Consider the following 3,047-nt stretch of genomic DNA (forward strand, 5'->3'; position numbering starts at 1 on the left):
TCAAGGGATGGCTCCCTATTGCTCAACCACGTTATGTATGCCGATGATTTGGTAATAGCTGCTCATTCAGAGGAGTTGGAGATGCTGCTGCTGAGACTGGAGCGTGCCACTAAGAGATGGGGCCTTACCATCAGCCCCACCAAAACTAAGCACCTGCCTGGGTATTATAGACGTTTCGGCCACAACACAAGCGGCCTTCATCAGGTGAAGGGAGCGAGACTGTCTGGTAGGACAGCGCTGTCCTACCAGACAGTCTCGCTCCCTTCACCTGATGAAGGCCGCTTGTGTTGTGGCCGAAACGTCGTGAGAATATTGTGTTATTTTATTTTATCAATTTCTTATTTTATTCTCATTCTACGTGGTGGTGACTTTACCGAAAGAACCAAAGAAGATGAATCGTTGCAGTCACGAAAGCTTTAAATGGGAATTTAGACTGTAGCCTGTTTTCTTAACCTGAAAAATATAAAATACAAAAATGATTTTAAATAAATACATAATATTTAATAATAATATCATCTTGATTTTTTTCAATTTATTTTATATTTTTCAAGTTATGAACCAGGCTGCAAGTCTACATTATGGGCTGCCAGTAAGCTCACCCCAGCTTGATAACCGGGCTACAGTCTACATTGGCTGGTTTTTTTGTTGACGATTTTTATTATTTGTTTTTTTTTATTATCATCATTTCTATCTGCGTGACTTTAGCTAAAGAACCAAAGACTATTCATTCCTGCAGTCAGGAAAGTTTCAAGTGGAGAGTTCCCCCCCCCCCATACCTGGGCAGTGTGCTCACGACCGGCTCCGGTTTGACAGCAGAGCTCTCACTCCGAATCAGTCGAGCGGCAATATCTTTTCATCGGTTGCGTAACGCTGTATGGAAGCTACCTGGTCTGTCGCTCCGCACTAAGCTTCAGGTCTTCTCGGCCACGGTCATTCCCTCCCTTCTCTGCGCTTGCAAAACGTGGACCCCCTCCCCCTAAATGGTCATTCCCTCCCTTCTCTGCGCTTGCGAAACGTGGACCCCCCCCCTAAATGGAACATCTTTGCCGGTTAGAAACATTCAGGCTGACCCTGCCTACGATCCATCCTGGGTTTAACCAGGCTGGATTGTGTGAGGAGCTCACAAATCCTTGAAATACCTGGACAAAGTCCCATCAGTGTGAGCTCCTCCGGCAGGGTATGGGGCTAAACGGGCGTTGCGTGGGCAAGAGATCGGCCTCTGTGGAGGAGGAGGAGGAGGCTCGTGAAGGACGCTGCTACTGGGCAGTTGGAGTCAGTCGCCCTCCAATAACAACAACGGAGGGCGGAGGAGCGACGCTCGCAACAACGAGCGGAGCGCCGGGTGGCAAAGGGCACAGCGGGGTTGGCACAGTAGGGGGCACAGGTGGTGCATCAGTCAGTCGCCCTCCAACAACAACGGAGGGCGGAGGAGCGACGCTCACAACAACGAGCGGCGCGCCGGGTGGTTAAAGCACAGCAGGTTGGCACAGCAGTAGGGGACACAGGCGGTGCATCAGCCGGTCGTCTCGGTCAGTCGACCCGTGGCACCTGCTGGGTCCGAACCGTGACGACCTCCTGCCAAGCGGACGTTGGCCCTCCAATGTGCACCACGTGGCCTGGCACAAAGCGTCGTGGTGACGTCGCCGCCACTTGGTGGCGAATGGCGGTGGTTGTTGTTTAACCGTGTTGGCTGGCCGTGTGTGTGTGTGTGGTGGTGATAATAATAATAATTATACAACCGTGCTCTGTCTTTGAAACTGAAGGGCCTGCACCAAGATGTTAATGGCTGCTGTCAACCCTCCTCCACCCCCCCCCAGGTCTCCGACGGGTTCCCCCCCCCCCCTCTCTCTCTCTCTCCATGGAGGAGCCACCCCCCGTGGCCCCCCAGGGTGGCGGGGCTGAGGGGGGGGGCCTTGGGGGCCACCGCCCCTCCCCCCCACGGACCTCACCACCCCCCAGCGGCGGTGGGGGCGGTGTGAAGACCCCAGCAGGCGGGCTGGCCGAGGGGGTGGAGAACGGAGACGGTGGTGGTGGTGGTGGTGGTGGTGACGGTGGTGGTAGAGACGGTGGTGGTGGTGATGGTGGTGGTGACGACGGTGGTGGTGGTGGTGACGGTGGTGGTGGTGGTGGTGACGACGGTGGTGGTGGTGACGACGGTGGTGGTGGTGGTGACGGTGGTGGTGGTGGTGTCAGTGGTGTGAGCATCGGTGTGGGTGACGGTGGTGGTGGTGGTGGTAGAGACGGTGGTGGTGGTAGAGACGGTGGTGGTGGTGACGGTGGTGACGGTGGTGGTAGAGACGGTGGTGGTGGTAGAGACGGTGGTGGTGGTGACGGTGGTGACGGTGGTGGTAGAGACAGTGACGGTGGTGGTGGTGGTGGTGACGGTGGTGACGGTGGTGACGGTGGTGGTGGTGGTGTCAGTGGTGTGAGCATCGGTGTGGGTGACGGTGGTGGTGTTGGTGGTAGAGACGGTGGTGGTGTTGGTGGTGTGGGTGACGGTGGTGGTGTTGGTGGTGTGGGTGACGGTGGTGGTGTTGGTGGTGTGGGTGACGGTGGTGGTGTTGGTGGTGTGGGTGACGGTGGTGGTGTTGGTGGTGTGGGTGACGGTGGTGGTGTTGGTGGTGTGGGTGACGGTGGTGGTGTTGGTGGTGTGGGTGACGGTGGTGGTGTTGGTGGTGTGGGTGACGGTGGTGGTGTTGGTGGTGTGGGTGACGGTGGTGGTGTTAGTGGTGTCGGTGACGGTGTCAGTGACGGTGTTGGTGGTGTGGGTGGCGGTGGCGGTGTCGGTGACGGTGGTGGTGTCGGTGGTGTGGGTGACGGTGGTGGTGTCGGTGGTGTGGGTGACGTTGGTGGTGTCGGTGGTGTGGGTGACGGTGGTGGTGGTGTCGTTGACGGTGGTGGTGGTGACGGTGACGCTGAAGGTGTCGGTGACGGTGATGGTGGTGTCAGTGGTGTCAGTGGTGACGGTGATGGTGGTGTCAGTGGTGACGGTGATGGTGGTGTCAGTGGTGGCGGTGTCGGTGGTGTCAGTGGTGACGGTGGCGACG

The sequence above is a fragment of the Petromyzon marinus genome, chromosome 84, assembly GCF_048934315.1.
Source record: "Petromyzon marinus isolate PM22_M1 ecotype Great Lakes invasive population chromosome 84, UKy_Petmar_22M1.pri1.0, whole genome shotgun sequence".
NCBI classification, from domain to species: domain Eukaryota; kingdom Metazoa; phylum Chordata; class Hyperoartia; order Petromyzontiformes; family Petromyzontidae; genus Petromyzon; species Petromyzon marinus.